At 39.7% G+C, this 23,791-nt stretch overlaps 1 pseudogene; it reads right to left on the minus strand.

Moving 5' to 3' along the window:
• LOC129466775 (14-3-3 protein theta-like) lies at positions 1-23,435 on the minus strand (annotated as a pseudogene).
• Positions 23,436-23,791: the final 356 nt, after the last annotated feature.

Below are 23,791 nucleotides of genomic sequence, written 5' to 3' on the forward strand. Positions count from 1 at the left end.
TTAGGTTGTCTGTAGGCAGATAAGGGTGCTGTCTTTGTATGAATCTTCATTCCGTGTATCAAGTTCTGCAGTGTATCTGTTTTATTCAGCATGCAGGTGAGCTCTGAGTTATTAAGGATTTCACAGTAAAATACAGAAAAGTTAAGAGCAAGCCCCAGGTATATTGGGTGGGTGAATTGCCTCTCTTTCTTGCTTATATCAAATGCCTCTTGGTAAGCTCCTTGGGAATTATCTATCTTGTTTTCAATCATCACCACTTGCAACTTCGGCAAGGTACAGGAAGTAATCTCCCTTCATTTTCAATTAGAAGACCTTACTCTCTGGATTAGTTGCATCAGCTATTAAATACTTATCCAGCAATTCCAGGACTGTGGTACAGATAGATCTCAGCTCAGACTCTACTTTCTCCTGATAGCCCTTAATCAGCTGCAACTTCTTGTTGGAGGTAACAGTTTTCTGCTCAATGCTCAAGATGACCCTCTAGGTGGACCTGTGATCCCCTGACCATGTTTGTGTAGGCCACTGAAAGCAGGTTGAGCTCCTCGTTGAACAGCTTGGTGCCCTGCTATGTCACAGCCTTCACCCAGGTAGTGATGTAGTCATACCATCTGGCCAGCTCAGCCAGCTTGGCCTTCTAGGATCAGCCCCGCCTTCTCCATGGCAGGCACAGGGCTGTGACTGGGACAGAGGCAGAAGATGAGAAGAGTGAGGGCAAGCCCCAAGCCAGATTGAGAGGAGTTCTCAAGAGCTTCTGCCCAAAGCCATCCCTAAGGAGAGCCTAGCTGCTCCATGAGGGCAGTGCCTTGCTCAGGCCCTCAAGCCCAGCACCGCTGGAGGAGGCACATGGGCCCACCCTGACACTCCCTTTTTCAGAGAACTTCCATTCACATTCTTGGCATCAGAAGTGGGATTTGAAGCAAACTACAACTCTCCTCCCTGCATCATCCTAAACCAATACATTGGGGCCTGCAAGAGCCCCTTGGACTCAGTTGTCTTCTTGGCCTCAGTTGTCTTCAGGATGGGAAGTGAGTAGGGGGATGGCCTCCAGTAAGTCCTCTTGAATTCCCATGCTTTGGCTAAGGTCTCACAGACTTAATTTTCTTCAGGAAAGAGAAGGGATGTCTTTGTTAAGTCAGTGCAATGGGTAGCTTGTATTTTAAGTTTTCTCTGCTGATCAGCCACTTTTCAGCACTCCAGCTGGCTTTATAAGCAAAAATTATAATCCAGGGAGTTACAATTGGCTAAGTCTCTGGACAAAAATTACCTAGGATAATCCTAAACTTCCTTGGCAGAAATGGAGCTCTTTTGAAATTTCAAATGTTCCTGCGTGCACAATTGGAATAGAAAACACCAAAACTGCCAGAGATAATGGAGTTTTTTGTTTTTTTTTCAGATGAGATCTGTCACATTCAAGGTGGTATGGCTGCAGACAGAAAGTCTTTTTTTCCCAAATGGCCTTTTTTTTTTTTTTTGAAGCAAGTTATCTACAAATGGTTTAGCACCAGGTTTCCCAGGAATGTGCATTACATGACAGGCAAGGGGGTGGCTGCACCTTGTTTCCCAGGACTAGGGGCTCTCTGCACTGCAACTGGCCCTTTTGAAAGTTATTTTATTTTATTTTACTTACAGTTCTGGGATACATGTGCAGAACATGTAGGTTTGTTTTATAGGTATACATGTGCCATGATGGTTTGCTGCATTTATCAACCCATCATTTACATTTTAAGCCCCACATGTATTAGCTATTTGTCCTGATGCTCTCTCTCCACTTGCCCCCACCCCCCAACAGGCCTCAGTGTGTGTTGTTCCCCTCCCTATGTTCATGTGTTTTCATTGATCAACTCTCACTTATGAATAAGAATATATGGTGTTTGGTTTTCTATTCCTGTGTTAGTTTGCTGAGGATGATGGTTTCCAGCTTCATCCATGTCCCTGCAAAGGACATGATCTCATTCCTTTTTATGGCTGCATAATATTCCATAGTGAATATGTACCACATTTTGTTTATCCAGTCTATCACTGATGGGCTTTTGGGTTGGTCCTTTAGAAAATTCCAAACAGAATCAAAAGGCTACTATTCCCTCCCTTAAGAGAAAATAATTCCAGGCTGGATGTGATGGCTCATGCCTATAATCCCAGCACTTTGGGAGGACAAGGTGGGTGGATCACTTGAGGTCAGGAGTTTGAGACCAGCCCAGGAAACATGGTGAAACCCCATCTCTACTAAAAATACAAAACTTAGCTGGGCGTGGTGGCGCACACCTGTAGTCCCAGCTACTTGGGAGGCTGAAGCACGAGAATCACTTGAACCAGGGAGGTGGAGGCTGCAATGAGCTGAGATTGCACCACTGCACTCCAGCCTGGGTGATAGAGTGAGACCTTGTCTCAAAAAAAGAGAGAGAGACAGAGAGAGAAAATAATTCAAAATTGAGTGAATGCCTTAATGAAATAGAAAGAGAGATTAGAGCTTGTAAGCCTGAAACTAAAACTGCAAAAAAATCCTCTGGAAGAAACTTCTTCCACTAGACTCCCCTTTCTGCCACTCTTCCTGTCTTCATTCCCCTTTCTGCCACTCTTCCTGTCTTCATTCCCCTTTCTGCCACTCTTCCTGTCTTCATTCCCCTTTCTGCCACTCTTCCTGTCTTCATTCCCCTTTCTGCCACTCTTCCTGTCTTCATTCCCCTTTCTGCCACTCTTCCTGTCTTCATTCCCCTTTCTGCCACTCTTCCTGTCCTCATTCCCCTTTCTGCCACTCTTCCTGTCTTCCTGTCTTCTTCCAGTCTTTCTTCCAGAAAATCTTTTTGCCACCTGTCCTTTATCCTTCACTTTCTCCTTCCTCTTTCACTCTTTCAGCTGGTTATTTTGGAAACATTTCTAAATTTTTTCTGAACTTTTCTGTGTGTTTTCTTGTAAAATCCTGTGAGAAATTCCTGCAATTGTATGTCACCTTGATATCCATTTTAATCCTCTTCCAACACACCCAGACTTCTTGAAAAAGCTTAAATTCTTTCTGTGCTTGAGATATAAATTTGCTACCCTATTTTCTTTTCTTTTTTTTTTTTTTAGCAATTTAATCAGAGTTATTTCTTTCTCTCTTTTTTTAAATTATATATTAAGTTCTGGGATACATGTGCAGAATGCGCAGGTTTGTTACATAGGTATATATGTGCCATGGTGTTTTGCTACACCCATCAACCCATCATCTACATTAGGTATTTCTCCTAATGCTATCCCTCCCCTAGCCCCCCAACCCCTGACAGGCCCCAGTGTGTGGTGTTCCCCTCCCTGTGTCCATGTGTTCTCATTGTTCAACTCCCACTTATGAGTGAGAACGTGTGGTGTTTGGTTTTCTGTCCCTGTGTTAGTTTGCTGAGAATGATGGCTTCCAGCTTCATCCATGTCCCAGCAAAGGACATGAACTCATCTTTTTTATGGCTGCATAGTATTCTATGGTGTATATGTGCCATATTTTCTTTTTTTATTTTTTTTAATTTTATTATTATTATACTTTAAGTTTTAGGGTACATGTGCACAATGTGCAGATTTGTTACATATGTATACATGTGCCATGTTGGTGTGCTGCACCCATTAACTCGTCATTTAGCATTAGGTATATCTCCTAATGCTATCCCTCCCCCCCCACCCCACAACAGTCCCCAGAGTGTGATGTTTCCCTTCCTGTATCCACGTGTTCTCATTGTTCAATTCCCACCTATGAGTGAGAACATGTGGTGTTTGGTTTTTTGTCCTTGTGATAGTTTACTGAGAATGATGATTTCCTGTTTCATCCATGTCCCTACAAAGGACACGAACTCATCATTTTTTATGGCTGCATAGTATTCCATGGTGTATATGTACCATATTTTCTTAATCCAGTTTGTCGTTGTTAGACATTTGGGTTGGTTCCAAGTCTTTGCTATTTTCTTTAAAGCTCAGTAAATGCTTCAGCCATGTGGAACAGATAAATTTCAGCCTGTTCCATTTACAGAAATGCAGTTGGAATAAAATTGTTTTTTTAAACTAATGCATTTTACTTAACTTATGGCTAAATTTTAAAACAAAAGCTATAAGATCTTTGTGTTTGTATTTTTGTGTGTATATATATATATATATATGTTTACATATCTATTCATATATTGTCTATAGTTCCAAATTGTTTTATAAATAAATGAGTACTTGCCAGGTGCAATGGCTTATGCCTGTGATCCAAGCTCCTCAGGAGGCTGAGGTGGGAGGATCACTTGTGCCCAGGACTTTGAGGCTGCAGTCAGCTATGATTGGGCCACTGCACTCCAGCCTGGGTGACAGTGAGAGCCCATCTCTTAAAAAAAAAAAAAAGTATACTCATAGATTAAGCAAATAAGCTGAAATGCTTTTCAAGTTAATGTGATTTAGTCATCTTTTGGCAGATGGGACTAGCCTAATATTGTTGTTTTGATGGAAATGGCTGCATCTTCTGAGTTATCAGCAAAAATGTGCATGTATTTAACTTTAGAGTTCTTGCTTTTATAATATTTGCCTGGAATGCAATAATGTACAATTGGTTGACAGAAACAACTTGGGATAATGGCTAGATTTGTTTGATGTCTCTGGAAATTTTCTACGCATAATTCTTTGAGAGTGAATGGATTTGGTGAATATGGACAGGATAAATTTTGTAAATTAACCTTTGATAATGGTTTATGTTTTGTAATATGTTTACTTGGGAAGGTTTTTAAAATCTCTTTGGTAAGTATACCCTTAGAGTTTAGCTAAGCTAAATTAAATGATGGATGTTCATTGAATGTCTAGGTCATTTCCAGATAAAACATAATGCTGAGATGTTTGTTGTTGAATATAAGTATAGGCTCATATACTGCTAGCTTCTTATTTCCAAGAAAAACAAAAGTTACTTGAATCTCTTAGTAGAAATGTCCTGTTTCATATTAAAGAGTTGTTTTGTTAGAAAGCCTATGTCTCTGGAAATTGTAAAATGTGTATTCATGGATTTTTGGTATGTGATTGGTGGTTAAGAGTTGATAACTTCTAGCTGGGTGTGGTGGCTCATGTCTGTAATCCCAGGAATTTGGGAGGCCAAATCAGGTGGATCACCTGAGGTCAGGAGTTTGAGGCTACCCTGGCCAACACAGCGAAACAACAACTGTCCTAAAAATATAAGAATTAGCAAGGTGTGGTGGTGTGTGCCTGTAGTCCCAGCTACTTGGGAGGCTGAGACATGAGAATAGCTTGAACCCAGGAGGCGGAGGTTGAGGTGAGCCAAAATTGTTCCACTGCACTCCAGCCTCACTGGGTGATAGAGTGAGACTCTGTCTCAAAAGAAAAATTGATAACTTCCTGGGTTTTCATTGAAAATTAGGGTTTCTAAGAGTTGACATTAAAACTAATGTGTGTGATTAAACTACTAGAGATGAAAAAGACCATTCCATATGTAAGTATATGAGAAGGATATGATGTGTTTTTGGTAAGGAAGGTTGAAAAGAAAGAGGATTATTTTGTATAAGAAAGAATGCTGTATGGAAAATTTTTCTCCTAGAGTAAAATGATTGGTTATTTAAGAAAGAGAAAGTGTAAGAAAAAGCAGAAAGTCCAAGCATATCATAAATTGTCTGAGTAAGTCATGATAAGTTTTATAAAAATAGCATTTATAGAGGAAATTTTCTGTGTCATCACTTTGTCTACAATTGGAGGAAAATTCTTTATGGGTCTTACTAGGGATTGAACTTTGATGTGAAAAACACACTGATGCAGATTTTGTCTCCTGTGTTAGAATAGCAAGGTTTTCTTAGAATGTTGATTTGCTCTTAGTAAAATTATAAGAGGTTTTGATTAATTCTGAAATTTGTTTCTTTGACAGCCATCCTCTCACTTACAAACAGTTTCTATTTCTGCCACATTTCTCCCTGGAATCTATCTAACTTCTTTCCCCAGTTTCAGGTTGGAAATACAGCTCTCCTTCTTTCTATCCTAAAAAGATATGGTTTTTGCTTGGTTGGGATGATAACATTCTCCTTCGAACTTTTTGTTGACTCCTGTAACATTTTTCTGGTTCTGCCAGTTCACTTTTCATCAGGTTTAACTTTCAGGTTATCTAAATGAAGTTACCAAAAGAAAAAGCAATCACATTGCTGGAGATTTTCTTTTCTTTGCCTTTTGGGCAATTGGCCTAGGAAACAAAGATTCTGTTTTACCAAGATAATTTCCTGTGCTTCAAGTTATCTTTATTAGGTTTTTTGTTACTTAGGAAAACTGAGCTTTAAAATGGTTAAGGTTTTTACATTCATGTAACTTTTTCTATTGCTTTTGACATCTTTTGTCAGTCTGGTTAAATGAATAACTATCATTTTGCAGTGAACTTTGATTCTATTGAATCAGATACTTTGAACTTTAAACGTTGTGACATCTTTGGAAGGTTTCCTGGGATCAAAGCCCTAAATTAAATCTTTTAGATATCATTAGGAAGCATTGTCAAATAAAAACTATTTTTAACTTTCTTTAAGTTGCATTTGTGTAAATGTGTTATTAAAATGTGTTTCAAAATTGTATGTGATAAAATTCTGAGATATAGTGATATGTGTTGTCAATCAGCTATAGTTCAAAATTGCTTTTCATGGAACTGCTGATCAGTGTCAAGCAAGGCAAAATTGATTACATGATATTAAGTAATTGATAAGGATAATGTTTTATGACTTTTATTTAGAGAATTCTTGTTCTTACATGTTTTGTTTTTCAGATTCAAGGAAATTTTACTTCATAATTTTTTATAGTTTGTAATAATTTGGTAAAATATCCTTTTGTTAACAAAAGTGGAAGCATTTGCTTTTTCTCCCTACTTGAGATCTCCAAAATTTAGGAACTATTTGTGAGTATTCTTATTTTATTTACATGCGCTCTATAAGCAGGATACAACTGGAATTCTCAGTTATAATATCAAGGTTTTGACTGAAATGTCATATTTAAGAATGTACATAAAATGCCTGGCTTCAAGAGTTCCCAGGCTTACAGTAAGTGAGTCAAAATTGCTGCTTCCAGGCATGCCCAAGGACACTAAGACTGTAAGTGAAGTCTAAAGTTTGCCTTTGTTTGGCTTCCTAAACTCAAAAGGTTTTAAATTTAAGATTCCTATAAAATCAGTGTAAAAAGAAAAACTTATGTTTCCAAAGAAAAACTATATAACTGTTACTATATTGTAGACCTGTACATTGTTTTCAGATCCTTGTTATCTACCTGTAGACTGGACTACACCCTGAATTCTCCTAATTTCCTGATGCCTCTGCCAAACTCCAACAAGGAACACTCTTAGACAATTAACAGGTGCTTACCTGACTTTCTACCTTGCCTGGCCCAGGATGTTCAAATTGGCTATGAGTCTCTCAGTCACAGAAGTCCCACCAAGGTACTAGATGGACACAGAGCAGGTAGCCACATCACTTCAACAATAATATGGGACAAAGACATAACACTGGTAGTCAATGCTGCCCATGGCAGGTTTCAACCAAATGGAGGTAAATGTCAAAGTATGCCCCGGCCAACAGACAAAATGAATTCCCCATGGCTAACTGAGGTGCTCAAAGTCACAGGAAGTATGGCTCAGAAGGCCTCAGGAAACTTACAATCATGGCAGAAGGCAAAGGACAAGTAGGCACATCTTACATGCAGGAGCAGGAAGAAGAAAGTGAAGGGGGAGGTGCTATACACCTTTAAACCACCAGAGCTCATGAGAACTCACTCATTATCATGAGAACAGCAAGGGGGAAATCTGTCCCCATGATCCAATCACCTCTCATCAGGCCACCTCCTCCAACATTATGAATTACAATTCTACATAAGATTGGGCAGGAACACAGATTCAAATCATATCATTCTGCACTTGGCCCCTTCCAAATCTCAGGCTCTTCTCACATTACAAAATATAATCATCACTTCTCAAGAGTCCCCTAAAATATTTCAGCATTAATTCAATTCAATTCAGCATTAATTCAATTCAGCATTAATTCAAAAGTCCACAGTCCAAAGCCTCATCTGAGGCAAGACAAATCCCTTCCACCTGTGAGCCTGTAAAATCAAAGACAAGTTAGTTACTTCCAAGACACAATGGGGTTACAGGCATTGAATAAATACACCCATTCCAAAATAAACAAATCACCAAAACAAAGGGGTACAGGTCCCATGCAAGTCCAAAATCCAGCAGGGCTGTCATTAAATCCTGAAGCCCCAAAATAATTTCCTTTGGCTCCATGTCTCACATGTAGGCTACACTGATGCAAGGGGTGGGCTCCCAAGGCCTTGGGCAGCACTGCTCCTCTGGCCTGCAGGGCTCAGCTCCCATGGCTGCTCTCAAGGGCTGGCATTGAGTGCCTGCAGCTTTTTCAGGTACATGGTACAAGCTGCCTGTGGATCTACCATTCTGGTGTCTGGAGGATACTGGCCCTCTTCTCACAGCTCCACTATGCAGTACCCCAGTGGGGAGTCTATGTGGGGGCTCCAACCCCATATTTCCCCTCCACACTGTCCTAGTAGAGGTTCTCCATGAGGGCTCCACCCCTGCATCAGAATTCTGCCTGGACATCCAGGTGATTCCATAAATTCTCTGAAATCTAGATGGAAGCTTCCAAGCCTCAAATTTTTCCCTCTGCACACCCACAGGCTTAACACCACAAAGAAGCTGCCAAGCCTTAATGGCTTGCACCCTCTGAAGCAGTGGCCTGAGATATATCTGGAGACCTTTTAACCATAGCTGGAGCTGGAGCAGCTGGAGTGCAGGGAGCACTGTTCCAAGGTTGCGCAGGGCAGCAGGGCCCTGGGCCTGGCCCAAGAAACCATTTTTCCCTTCTAGGCCTCTGGGCCTGTAATGGGAGGGACTGCTGTGAAGGTCTCTGTCATGGTTTCAAGGCATTTTCCCCATTGTCTTGGTTACTAACATTTGGCTCCTCTTAGGCAAATTTCTGTAGCTGACTTGAATTTCTTCCCTAAAAATGGGGTTTTCTTTTCTACCACATGGCCAGGCTGCAAATTTTCCAAATTTTTATACTCTGCTTCCCTTTTAAATATAAGTTCCAGTTCCAATTTTATGTCATTTTTTTGCTCATGAATATAAGCATAGGCTGCTAGAAGCAGCTAGGTCACATCTTGAATGCTTTGTTGCATAGAAATTTCTTCCACCAGATGCCCTAAATCATCACTCCCAAGCTCAAAGTTTCACAGATCTCTAGAGCAGAGGCACAATGCCTCCAATCTCTTTGCTAAAGTATAATAAAAGTCACCTTTGCTCCAATTTCCATTAAGTTCCTCATCTCCATCTGAGACCTCCTCAGTCTGGACTTCACTGTCCATATCACTACCAGCATTTGGTCACAACCATTCAACAAGTCTCTCAGAAGTTCCAAACTTTCCTTCATTTTCCTGTCTTCTTCTGAGCCCTCCAAATTGTTCCAACCTCTGCCCATTACCCAGTTTCAACTCACTCACTATCATGAGAACAAAAAGAGAGAAATCTGCCCCTGTGATTCAACCACCTCCCACCAGGTCCTTCCTCCAACACTGAGGATTAAAATTCAACATGAGATTTCGGTGGGGACACAGATCCAAACCACATCAGGAACAGTCTCATACTCTGTGTTCTCAGAAAGATGTTTTAAAACTATCTGCCAGGTGCGGTGGCTCATGCCTGTAATCCCAACACTTCGGGAGGCTGAGGCAGGTGGATCAATTGAGGTAAGGAGCTCAAAACCAGCTTGGCCAACATGATAAAACCCCATCTCTACTTAAAAAAATACAAAAGTTAGCCAGGCATGGTGGTGCCCACCTGTAATCCCAGCTACTCAGGAGGGTGAGGCAGAAGAATCACTTGAACAAAGGAGGCAGAGGTTGCAGTGAGCCAAGATCGTGCCACTGCACTCCAGCCTGCAGCCTGGGTGACAAGAGTGAGACTCCACCTCAAAAAAAAAACAAAAGTCATAGGAACTTCCTTTCTATGATCAAGCCAAACCAGTTCCTTTTGTGGGTACCAGGATAAACTGCACCCAGAAATATCCCCCCCTTAGTAGTTTGAAAGAAACAACTGACAGAAATTTCTTTTGGGGTTTGGAAATCAACCAATCAGAGATCACCTGCTTCCAACTCAGAGTTTAGTTGTATGAACCAATCAGGGCTCAGTGGTATTGACCAATCAGAACTCAGCTGCATTGACCAATCAGAACCAAGTTTTCCCATACTTCATTTGCATAAATAGACTTGATTGGGAACCTGGGCAGAGAAACTTTTGCTATAATACCTGAGTCCTCTCTTTGTTCTCTGGAATGCACCTTCATTTTACACTGAAGGCTGCATCTCTCCAGTTTGCAATTTGTTCTCTGGAATAAAGTCTCTTTCTTCCAAACTCATTTTCAGAGAACTTTTGTTCACAATGTGAAGTCAAGGTTTTCAGTACATAGAGGGGGTAGGTAGATAGATAGATAGATACTTGTCTTAGTCTATTTTCTGCCGCTATAACAAAATACCACAAACTGGGTAATTTACAAATAATAGAAGGTTGTCTGGCTTATGATTCTGGAGGCTGGAAAGTCCAAGAGTATGGCACTGTCATCTGGCTAGGGTCTTCTTTCTGCATGATAACGTGAGTGAAAGATGGACGTGAGCACACAAGGCAGAGAAAGAAGATCATCCAAACTCATCTTTTTTTCAGAAACCCACTCCCACAATAACCAACCCATTCCTTCAAAAATGGCCTTAATCCATACATGTAGGGCTTCACCCTCATGACCTAATTACCTCTTATTAGGCACCACCTCCCAACACTGTTGCATTGGGGATTAAGTTTCTAACAAACTTTTGGGGGGATACATTCAAACCATAGCAATACTTAAACCTGAATATCTTTGTGTGTGTGTACATATATGTGTGTGTGTGTGTGTGTGTGTGTGTGTGTTCCCTTTCTCCCTGAAAGGGCCTGGGAGCAGCAAGATCTAAATAATAATGCAAACACCTAGTACTAAGATCGTGGCTTCTAAATACCATTCCCCCATTGAAAGGAAACAATCTGCTTGGAGAAATGGGCTGATGCAGGGAAAATACCAGATGAGCCAAGCTGGTTTGAAAGGGGTGCCACCAGCTAAACAAGTGGTAATTTAAGCATCAAAGTAATTATTGAAATCAATAGATAATAACCAATCAAATAAGATAGAAAACCTTGAGTCCATACTAATGGACTGAATTGTATTCTCCCACAAGTCATATGTTGAAAGCCTAACTCCAATGTCTTTGTAGATATGTATCCCGCCAAACTAAGCTTCATAAGTGAAGGAGAAATAAAATACTTTACAGACAAGCAAACGCTGAGTGATTTTGTCACCACCAGGCCTGCCCTAAAAGAGCTCCTGAAGGTAGCACTAAACATGGAAAGGAACAACCGGTACCAGCCCCTGCAAAAACATGCCAAATTGTAAAGACCATCGAGGCTAGGAAGAAACTATAGCAACTAACGAGCAAAATAACCAACTAACATCATGATGACAGGATCAGATTCACACATAACAATATTCACGTTAAATGTAAATGGGCTAAATGCTCCAATCAAAAGACACAGACTGGCAAACTGGATAAGGAGTCAGGACCCATCAGTGTGCTGTATTCAGGAAACCCATCTCACGTGCAGAGACACACATAGACTCAAAATAAAGGGATGGAGGAAGATCTATCAAGCAACTGGAAAACAAAAAAAGGCAGGGGTTGCAATCCTAGTCTCTGATAAAACAGACTTTAAACCAACAAAGATCAAAAGAGACAAAGAAGGCCATTACATAATGGTAAAGGGATCAATTCAACAAGAAGAGCTAACTATCCTAAATATATATGCACCCAACACAGGAGCACCCAGATTCATAAAGCAAGTCCTCAGTGACCTACAAAGGGACTTAAACTCCCACACAATAATAATGGGAGATTTTAACACCCCACTGTCAGCATTAGACAGATCAACGAGACAGAAAGTTAACAAGGATATCCAGGAATTGAACTCAGCTCTACATAAAGTGGACCTAATAGACATCTACAGAACTCTCCACCCCAAATCAACAGAATATACATTTTTTTCAGCACCACACCACACCTATTCCAAAATTGACCACATAGTTGGAAGTAAAGCTCTTCTCAGCAAATGTAAAAGAACAGAGATTATAACAAACTGTCTCTCAGACCACAGTGCAATCAAACTAGAACTCAGGATTAAGAAACTCAGTCAAAACCACTCAACTACATGGAAACTGAACAACCTGCTCCTGAATGACTATTGGGTACATAATGAAATGAAGGCAGAAATAAAGATGTTCTTTGAAACCAATGAGAACAAAGACACAACATACCAGAATCTCTGGGACACGTTCAAAGCAGTGTGTAGAGGGAAATTTATAGCACTAAATGCCCACAAGAGAAAGCAGGAAAGATCCAAAATTGACACCCTAACATCACAATTAAAAGAACTAGAAAAGCAAGAGCAAACACATTCAAAAGCTAGCAGAAGGCTAGAAATAACTAAAATCAGAGCTGAACTGAAGGAAATAGAGACACAAAAAACCCTTCAAAAAATTAATGAATCCAGGAGCTGGTTTTTTGAAAAGATCAACAAAATTGATGGACTGCTAGCAAGACTAATAAAGAAGAAAAGAGAGAAGAATCAAATAGATGCAATAAAAAACGAAAAAGGGGATATCACCACCGATCCCACAGAAATACAATCTACCATCAGAGAATACTACAAACACCTCTATGCAAATAAACTAGAAAATCTAGAAGAAATGGATAAATTCCTTGACAAATACACCCTCCCAAGACTAAACCAGGAAGAAGTTGAATCTCTGAATAGACCAATAACAGGTTCTGAAATTGTGGCAATAATCAATAGCTTACCAACCAAAAAGAGTCCAGGACCTGATGGATTCACAGCTGAATTCTACCAGAGGTACAAGGAGGAACTGGTACCATTCCTTCTGAAACTATTCCAATCGATAGAAAAAGAGGGAATCCTCCCTAACACATTTTACGAAGCCAGCATCGTCCTGATACCAAAACCTGGGAGAGACATAACCAAAAAAGAGAATTTCAGACCAATATCCTTGATGAACATTGATGCAAAAATCCTCAATAAAATACTGGCAAACCGAATCCAGCAGCACATCAAAAAGCTTATCCACCATGATCAAGTGGGCTTCATCCCTGGGATGCAAGGCTGGTTCAACATACGCAAATCAATAAATGTAATCCAGCATATAAACAGAACCAAAGACAAAAACCACATGATTATCTCAATAGATGCAGAAAAGGCCTTTGACAAAATTCAACAACCCTTCATGCTAAAAACTCTCAATAAATTAGGTATTGATGGGACGTATCTCAAAATAATAAGAGCTATCTACAACAAACCCACAGCCAATATCATACTGAATGGGCAAAAACTGGAAGCATTCCCTCTGAAAACTGGCACAAGACAGGGATGCCCTCTCTCACCGCTCCTATTCAACATAGTGCTGGAAGTTCTGGCCAGAGCAATCAGGCAGGAGAAGGAAATAAAGGGTATTCAATTAGGAAAAGCGGAAGTCAAATTGTCCCTGTTTGCAGATGACATGATTGTATATCTAGAAAACCCCATTGTCTCAGCCCAAAATCTCCTTAAGCTGATTAGCAACTTCAGCAAAGTCTCAGGATACAAAATTAATGTACAAAAATCACAAGCATTCTTGTACACCAATAACAGACAAACAGAGAGCCAAATCATGAGTGAACTCCCATTCACAATTGCTTCAAAGAGAATAAAATACCTAGGAATCCAACTTACAAGGGATGTGAAGGACCTCTTCAAGGAGAACTACAAACCACTGCTCAATGAAATAAAAGAGGATACAAACAAATGGAAGAACATTCCATGCTCATGGGTTGGAAGAATCAATATTGTGAAAATGGCCATACTGCCCAAGGTAATTTATAGATTCAATGCCATCCCCATCAAGCTACCAATGACTTTCTTCACAGAATTGGAAAAAACTACTTTAAAGTTCATATGGAACCAAAAAAGAGCCCGCATCGCCAAGTCAATCCTAAGCCAAAAGAACAAAGCTGGAGGCATCACGCTACCTGACTTTAAACTATACTACAAGGCTACAGTAACCAAAACAGCATGGTACTGGTACCACAACAGAGACATAGATCAATGGAACAGAACAGAGCCCTCAGAAATGATGCCGCATAGCTACAACTATCTGATCTTTGACAAACCTGACAAAAACAAGAAATGGGGAAAGGATTCCCTATTTAATAAATGGTGCTGGGAAAACTGGCTAGCCATATGTAGAAAGCTGCAACTGGATCCCTTCCTTACACCTTATACAAAAATTAATTCAAGATGGATTAAAGACTTATATGTTAGACCTAAAACCATTAAAATCCTACAAGAAAACCTAGGCAATACCATTCAGGTCATAGGCGTGGGCAAGGACTTCATGTCTAAAACACCAAAAGCAATGGCAACAAAAGCCAAAATCGACAAATGGGATCTCATTAAACTAAAGAGCTTCTGCACAGCAAAAGAAACTATCATCAGAGTGAACAGGCAACCTACACAATGGGAGAAAATTTTTGCAACCTACTCATCTGACAAAGGGCTAATATCCAGAATCTACAATGAACTCAAACAAATTTACAAGAAAAAAACAAACAACCCCATCAAAAAGTGGGCAGAGGACATGAACAGACACTTCTCAAAAGAAGACATTTATGCAGCCAAAAAACACATGAAGAAATGCTCCTCATCACTGGCCATCAGAGAAATGCAAATCAAAACCACAGTGAGATACCATCTCACACCAGTTAGAATGGCCATCATTAAAAAATCAGGAAACAACAGGTGCTGGAGAGGATGTGGAGAAATAGGAACACTTTTACACTGTTGGTGGGACTGTAAACTAGTTCAACCATTGTGGAAGTCAGTGTGGCGATTCCTCAGGGATCTAGAACTAGAAATACCATTTGACCCAGCCATCCCATTACTGGGTATATACCCAAAGGACTATAAATCATGCTGCTATAAAGACACATGCACACGTATGTTTATTGCGGCACTATTCACAATAGCAAAGAGTTGGAACCAACCCAAATGTCCAACAACAATAGACTGGATTAAGAAAATGTGGCACATATACACCATGGAATACTATGCAGCCATAAAAAATGATGAGTTCGTGTCCTTTGTAGGGACATGGATGAAACTGGAAAACATCATTCTCAGTAAACTATCGCAAGGACAAAAAACCAAACACTGCATGTTCTCACTCATAGGTGGGAATTGAACGATGAGAACTCATGGACACAGGAAGGGGAACATCACGCTCCGGGGACTGTTGTGGGGTGGGGGGAGGGGGGAGGGACAGCATTAGGAGATACACCTAATGCTAAATGACGACTTAATGGGTGCAGGAAATCAACATGGCACATGGATACATATGTAACAAAGCTGCACATTGTGCACATGTACCCTAAAACCCTAAAGTATAATAAAAAAAAAAAGAAAAAAAGAAATGTATATTAGTACAATCTCTATGGAAAATAGTATGGCGATTTCTCAAAAACCTAAAAATAGAATTACCATTCAATCCAGCAATTCCACTACTGAGTATCTACCCAAGGGAAGTAAATCAATATATCAAAAAGATATCTGTACTTGTATGATCATCACAGCACTATTCACAATAGCAAAGATATGAAATCAATCTAAATGTCCATCAATAGATGTATGGATAAAGAAAATTTTATATATATATATATATTACACTATTTAGCCATAAAGAATAAAATCATGTATTTTGCAGCAACATGGATGGAACTGGAGGTCATTATCTTAACTGAAACAAGCCAGGCACAGAAAGTCAAAAACCTCATGTTCTCACTCATATATCGGTGCTAAAAAATGTGTATGCATGGACATAGTGAGTAGAATGACAGACAATGGAGACTTGGAAGGGAGAGGGGTTGGGAGGGGGCAGATGATGAGAAAGGAAGTCAATGGGTACAAAGCACATTATTTGGGTGATAGATACCTTAAAAGCCTTGCCTTGACCAATATGCAATCTATGCCTGTAACCCCATGAATTTGTACTAATTTTTTAAAAAGTGTTCAAGTCATTGTATTAGGGTTCTCTAGAGGGACAGAACTAATAGGATAGATATATATATATATATAAAGGGGAGTTTACTAAGTATTAACTCACATGATCACAAGGTCCCACAATAGGCCATCTGCAAGCTGAGGAGAAAGGAGAGCCAGTTCGAGTCCCAGAACTGAAGAACTTAGAGTCTGATGTTCAAGGACAGGAAGCATCCAGCACGGGAGAAAGATATAGGCTGGGAAGCTAGGCCAGTCTAATCTTTTCATGTTTTTCTGCCTGCTTTATATTGTAGCCACCCTGGCAGCTGATTAGATGGTGCCCACCCAGATTAAAGGTGGGTCTGCCTTTCCCAGCACACTGACTCTAATTTTCATTGGCAACAAAAACTCTCACAGACACACCCAGGATCAATAATTTGCATCCTTCAATCCAATGAAGTTGACACTCAGTATTAACCATCACAGGCATGAAAGGCAAGGAAAGACTGAAGAATTGTTGCAGATTGAAAGAGGCTAAGAGACTGACAACTAACTGCCACATATGTTTCAGAACTGAATCTTTGACTACAAAGAACAATATCTGGTCAATTGGTGAAACATAAATAGGGTCTAAGATTAGATGATAGAAATGTAACAATGTCCATTTCCTGATGTTGATGGCTATATTGTGGCTCTGTAGGAGAATGTCCTTGTTAATAGGAAATACAACTAAAGTACTCAAATGTGATAGGGCATCATGTTAGCAACTTGGTCTCAATTCCAAAAAAAAAAGGTTTTTTACACTGCATTTGCAACTTTTCTGCATATTTGAGATTGCTTCAATATAAAAAAGCAAAGTACATAATAAATATATCATAAAGCAATATTTATGTTAAAATGGGACACTGAATAGCTCTAGAAAAATACCCAAGAAACTAGCAATATTGCTTTCCTCTAGAGAAGAGAACAAGAAAACTGGGAGACAGCCCTGAGGGAGAGGGAAAGACTTACATATCTTTATTTTTTGAGACAGAGTCTCACTTTGTTGCCCAGGCTGGAGTGTAGTGGTGTGAACATGGCTCACTATAGCCTCAACCTCCTGGGCTCAAGAAATCCTACCACCTCGGCCTCCTGAGTAGCTGGGACTATAGGTGTGCACCACCTTGCCTGGCTAATTTTTTTTTATTTTTTGTAGAGATGTGATTTTGCCATGTCACCCAGGCTGATCTCAAACTCCTGAGCTCAAGAATTCACCAACCTTGACCTCCCAAAGTTCTGGGATTACAGGCATGAGTTACTGTGCCCTGCCAAGACTTACATTTCACCACTTTTATTGAAGTCTTTTTTTACCATATATATGTACTTTTAATTAAAAATTTTAAATTGATATTTTAAAATAAATAAATACATATTTTTAATGTGACCAGAAATTTGATTTCTAGGTATGTACTAGAGAATCACTTGTATATATGTACAATGAGGCATTTAGGAGGATGTTCATTGTAGCATGGTTCTTAGTAATGAAAAATGGAAAACAAGAGTTCATTAATCTAAAAAAGGCATAAATTTAATAGAATATTATACAGCAGCTAAAAAGGACAAGATCTACATGTATTAATATGCACAGATTGATAAGCTATCTTGAATAAAAGAGGCATGCTGCAGAATATGAAAATAGAATATATTTTATGTTAAAAAAATCAGGCCAGGTGTTGTGGCTCATGCTTGTAATCCCAGTAGTTTGGGAGGCTGAAAAGGGCAGATCACCTGAGGTCAGGGTTTGAGACCAGCCTGGCCAACATGGTAAAACCTCATCTCTACTAAAAATACAAAAATTAGCTGGGTGTGGTGGCTCACACCTATAGTCCCAGCTACTCAGGAAGCTGAGGCATGAGAATCCCTTGAACCTGGGACAGAGGTTGCAGTGAGCTGAGATCATGCCACTGCACTCCAGCCTGGGCAACAGAGTAAGACTCAGTCTCAAAAAAAAAAAAAAAAAGAAGAAGAAGAAAAGAAAAGAAAATCAACTGTAGAAGATATGTGTAGTTTCTGTAATTCCTTACTGCTCAAGTCACAAGATTTTTTATTTTCCCAATTGCTCCTATAGATAATATCATTATAGCAAAACCTAAGATTTGTCTTTTTAGATGTATTTCAGATTTTTGGATTCAGGCAACTGACTGACACCACCTGGACTCATGGCTCATGACTCAACTGGTCCTGTGGCCCCAACCCCAGAGGCAGACTCAGTGCATGAGGACCATTCTCCACACCCCCATCATTATATCCTTAGACAATCAGCGACACCTATTCCCTAGTCTCCTGCCCACCAACCAATGCAGAGAAGTGCTTAAAGGAGCTGATAGAGCTGAAAGCCAAGGCTCAAGAACTACGTGAAGAATGCAGAAGCCTCAGGAGCCGATGGAATCAACTGGAAGAAACGGTATCAGTGATGGGAGATGAAATGAATGAAATGAAGTGAGAAGGGAAGTTTAGAGAAAAAAGAATAAAAAGAAATGAACAAAGCCTCCAAGAAATATGGGACTATGTGAAAAGACCAAATCTACATCTAATTGGTATACCTGAAAGTGATGGGGAGAATGGAACCAAGTTGGAAGACACTCTGCAGGATATTATCCAGGAGAACTTCCCCAACCTAGCAAGGCAGGCCAACATTCAGATTCAGGAAATACAGAGAATGCCACAAAGATACTCCTCGAGAAGAGCAACTCCAAGACACATAATTGTCAGATTCACCAAAGTTGAAATGAAGGAAAAAATGTTAAGGGCAGCCAGAGAGAAAGGTCGGGTTACCCACAAAGGGAAGCCCATCAGACTAACAGCAGATCTCTTGGTAGAAACTCTACAAGCCAGAAGAGAGTGGGGGCCAATATTCAACATTCATAAAGAAAAGAATTTTAACCCAGAATTTCATATCCAGCCAAACTAAGCTTCATAAGTGAAGGAGAAATAAAATTCTTTACAGACAAGCAAATGCTGAAAGATTTTGTCACCACCAGGCCTGTCCTAAAAGAGCTCCTGAAGGGAGCACTAAACATGGAAAGGAACAACCTGTACCAGCCACTGCAAAAACATGCCAAATTGTGAAGACCATCAAGGCTAGGAAGAAACTGCATCAACTAACGAGCAAAATAACCAGCTAACATCATAATGACAGGATCAGATTCACACATAACAATATTAACTTTAAATGTAAATGGGCTAAATGCTCCAATTAAAAGACACAGACTGGCAAATTGGATAAAGAGTCAAGACCCATCAGTGTGCTGTATTCAAGAAACTCATCTCACGTGCAGAGACACACATAGACTCAAAATAAAGGGATGGAGGAAGATCTACCAAGCAACTGGAAAACAAAAAAAGGCAGGGGTTGCAATCCTAGTATCTGATAAAACAGACTTTAAACCAACAAAGATCAAAAGAGACAAAGAAGGCCATTACATAATGGTAAAGGGATCAATTCAACAAGAAGAGTTAACTATCCTAAATATATATGCACCCAATACAGGAGCACCCAGATTCATAAAGCAAGTCCTGAGTGACCTACAAAGGGACTTAGACTCCCACACAATAATAATGGGAGACTTTAACACCCCACTGTCAACATTAGACAGATCAATGAGACAGAAAGTTAACAAGGATACCCAGGAATTGAACTCAGCTCTACACCAAGCAGACCTAATAGACATCTACAGAACTCTGCACCCCAAATCAACAGAATAGACATTTTTTTCAGCACCACACCACACCTATTCCAAAATTGACCACATAGTTGGAAGTAAAGCTCTCCTCAGCAATTGTAAAAAAACAGAAATTATAACAAACTGTCTGTCAGACCACAGTTCAATCAAACTAGAACTCAGGATTAAGAAACTCACTCAAAACCACTCAACTACATGGAAACTGAACAACCTGCTCCTGAATGACTACTGGGTACATAACAAAATGGAGGCAGAAATAAAGATGTTCTTTGAAACCCATGAGAACAAAGACACAACATACCAGAATCTCTGGGACACACTCAAAGCAGTGTGTAGAGGGAAATTTATAGCACTAAATGCCCACAAGAGAAAGCAGGAAAGATCCAAAATTGACACCCTAACATCACAATTGAAAGAACTAGAAAAACAAGAGCAAACACATTCAAAAATTAGCAGAAGGCAAGAAATAAATCAGAGCAGAACTGAAGGGAATAGAGATACAAAAACCCTTCAAAAAATTAATGAATCCAGGAGCTGATTTTTTGAAAAGATCAACAAAATTGATAGACTGCTAGCAAGACTAATAAAGAAGAAGAGAGAGAAGAATCAAATAGACTCAATAAAAAATGACAAAGAGGATATCACCACTGATCCCACAGAAATACAAACTACCATCAGAGAATACTATAAACCCCTCTACACAAATAAACTATAAAATCTAGAAGAAATGGATAAATTCCTTGACACATACACTCTCCCAAGACTAAACCAGAAAGAAGTGGAATCTCTGAATAGACCAATAACAGGCTCTGAAATTGAGGCAATAATTAATAGCTTACCAGCCAAAAAGAGTCCAGGACCAGATGCATTCACAGCTGAATTCTACCAGAGGTACAAGGAGGAACTGGTACCATTCCTTCTGAAACTATTCCAATCAATAGAAAAAGAGGGAATCCTCCCTAACTCATTTTATGAGGCCAGCATCATCCTGATACCAAAGCCAGGCAGAGACACAACTAAAAAAGAGAATTTTAGACCAATATCCTTGATGAACATTGATGCAAAAATCCTCAGTAAAATACTGGCAAACTGAATCCAGCAGCACATCAAAAAGCTTATCCACCATGGTCAAGTGGGCTTCATCCCTGGGACGCAAGGTTGGTTCAACATACACAAATCAATAAATGTAATCCAGCATATAAACAGAACCAAAGACAAAAACCACATGATTATCTCAATAGATGCAGAAAAGGCCTTTGACAAAATTCAACAATGCTTCATGCTAAAAATTCTCAATAAATTAGGTATTGATGGGATGTATCTCAAAATAATAAGAGCTATCAATGACAAACCCACAGCCAATATCATACTGAATGGGCAAAAACTGGAAGCATTCCCTTTGAAACCTGGCATAAGACAGGGATGCCCTCTCTCACGACTCCTATTCAACATAGTGTTGGAAGTTCTGGCAAGGGCTATTAGGCAGGAGAAGGAAATAAAGGGTATTCAATTAGGAAAAGAGGAAGTCAAATTGTCCCTGTTTGCAGATGACATGATTGTATATCTAGAAAACCCCATCGTCTCAGCCCAAAATCTCCTTAAGCTGATAAGCAACTTCAGCAAAGTCTCAGGATACAAAATCAATGTACAAAAATCACAAGCATTCTTATACACCAATAACAAACAAATAGAGAGCCAAATCATGAGTGAACTCCCATTCACAATTGCTTCAGAGAATAAAATACCTAGGAATCCAACTTACAAGGGACGTGAAGGACCTCTTCAAGGAGAACTACAAACCACTGCTCAATGAAATAAAACAGGATACAAACAAATGGAAGAACATTCCATGCTCATGGGTTGGAAGAATCAATATTGTGAAAATGGCCATACTGCCCAAGGTAATTTATAGATTCAATGCCATCCCCATCAAGCTACCAATGACTTTCTTCACAGAATTGGAAAAAACTACTTTAAAGTTCATATGGAACCAAAAAAGAGCCCACATCACCAAGTCAATCCTAAGCCAAAAGAACAAAGCTGGAGGCATCATGCTACCTGATTTCAAACTATACTACAAGGCTACAGTAACCAAAACAGCATGGTACTGGTACCACAACAGAGATATAGATCAATGGAACAGAACAGAGCCCTCAGAAATAATGCCGCATATCTACAACTATCTGATCTTTGACAAACCTGACAAAAAGAAGAAATGGGGAAAGGATTCCCTATTTAATAAACGGTGCTGGGAAAACTGGCTAGCCATATGTAGAAAGCTGAAACTGGATCCCTTCCTTACACCTCACACAAAAATTAACTCGAGATGGATTAAAGACTTAAATGTTAGACCTAAAACCATAAAAACCCTAGAACAAAACCTAGGCAATACCATTCAGGACATAGGCATGAGCAAGGACTTCATGTCTAAAACACCAAAAGGAATGGCAACAAAAGCCAAAATTGACAAATGGGATCTAATTAAACTAAAGAACTTCTGCACAGCAAAAGAAACTACCATCAGAGTGAACAGGCAACCTACAAAATGGGAGAAAATTTTTGCAACCTACTCATCTGACAAAGGGCTAATATCCAGAATCTACAATGAACTCAAACAAATTTACAAGAAAAAAACAAACAACCCCATCAAAAAGTAGGCAAAGGATATTAACAGACACTTCTCAAAAGAAGACATTTATGCAGCCAAAAAACACATGAAAAAATGCTCGTCATCACTGGCCATCAGAGAAATGCAAATCAAATCCACAATGAGATACCATCTCACACCAGTTAGAATGGCAATCATTAAAAAGTCAGGAAACAACAGGTGCTGGAGAGCATGTGGAGAAATAGGAACACTTTTACACTGTTGGTGGAACTGTAAACTAGTTCAACCATTGTGGAAGTCAGTGTGGCGATTCATCAAGGATCTAGAACTAGAAATACCATTTGACCCAGCCATCCCATTACTGGGTATATACCCAAAGGACTATAAATTATGCTGCTATAAAGACACATGCACACATATGTTTATTGTGGCACTATTCACAATAGCAAAGACTTGGAACCAACCCAAATGTCCAACAACAATAGACTGGATTAAGAAAATGTGGCACATATACACCATGGAATACTATGCAGCCATAAAAAATGACGAGTTCATGTCCTTTGTAGGGATATGGATGAAACTGGAAATCATCATTCTCAGTAAACTATCGCAAGAACAAAAAACCAAACACCACATGTTCTCACTCATAGGTGGGAACTGAACAATGAGAACACATGGACACAGGAAGGGGAACATCACACTCCAGGGACTGTTGTGAGGTGGGGGCAGTGGGGGAGGGATAGCATTAGGAGATATACCTAATGCTAAATGACGAGTTAATGGGTGCAGCACACCAACATGGCACATGTATACATATGTAACAAACCTGCACATTGTGCACATGTACCCTAAAACTTAAAGTATAATAATAATAAAATAAAATAAAATAATTCTAAAAAAAAAAAAAAAAGCCCTAGCCTCTGAGCCTTTCGGAAGACTGATTTGAGAGATAATTCTTGTTCTACATTACCGGACTCATGTCAGTTAAACTCTTTCTTTACTGTAATACCACCACAGTCTCAGTGAACTGGTTTTGTCTGTGCAGTGGGCAGGAAGAGCCCATCAGGTGACGACACTGTGACTTAATCTCATCCCTTTGTTACAAAGCATGTCCAAGGCAAAATATTTTAAGAAAGGCACGTAAGTCAGGGAAGGACATGAAAGAGTATGCCCAGGCATCTGGGGACAATGTCCAAGTACAAACTCAAAGGGACAAGAAATACAGACCACTTCCTTACCAGATCTGAACAGCTTCAAGAGGAGAGATGTGTTAGTGCTGCCACTTGCCAGCCCAGTCTCATGTCTCTCTCACTGACCCACCCTCTGCAACAGCCA

Source organism: Symphalangus syndactylus, chromosome 17 (genome assembly GCF_028878055.3).
Source record: "Symphalangus syndactylus isolate Jambi chromosome 17, NHGRI_mSymSyn1-v2.1_pri, whole genome shotgun sequence".
NCBI classification, from domain to species: Eukaryota; Metazoa; Chordata; class Mammalia; order Primates; family Hylobatidae; genus Symphalangus; species Symphalangus syndactylus.